Source organism: Choristoneura fumiferana, chromosome 11, assembly GCF_025370935.1.
Source record: "Choristoneura fumiferana chromosome 11, NRCan_CFum_1, whole genome shotgun sequence".
Lineage (NCBI taxonomy): Eukaryota > Metazoa > Arthropoda > Insecta > Lepidoptera > Tortricidae > Choristoneura > Choristoneura fumiferana.
The window spans coordinates 18338768-18339309 of record NC_133482.1 but is presented as its reverse complement, the minus strand read 5'-3'; positions in this window follow the sequence as shown (position 1 = coordinate 18339309).

Sequence of the window (542 nt, the reverse complement as noted above, 5' to 3'; positions counted from 1 at the left end):
CAGAAACTTGTCTTTTAATGTTGAACCTGGAAAACACAATGACACTTCACTTACACCTTTTGAATCGAACTATAGTTCAAGTATATAGTTTTCATTCAGTATTTCACTAGATAACAAGTCTAGTTGTTCGGAGGTCCGAGGAGCGAATGATGTAAACAAAGCACGTTGACGCGTGCGCTCTGGGTCGCGGCGGGCAGCGGATTGCCTATGTCAGACAGTTGCCTAACTGGCGGATAAGTTGCTGATAAGCTGACAAAGTAGAGCGGGCACCGGTGATTAGCGATTTAACGTCGCTTTTTGTGGGAACCAAGTAAACTGACCACTATTGTTCACCAAAAAAATAATGTCTGGTAAGAGCGTAAGAGAGCAAGCAATACTTTATAAATATGTGTTCTCAAACATGCTCGGAAATGAATGCGTTAATGTCACGAAATGGAGACATGAAGTTTCTCATTTATGGCTCCCTACATAACTTCTTGGCCTAGGCCATAAGGAATGTATGAAAATCCATTATTGTCCGCTGCTCTAACATTTTAAATTTG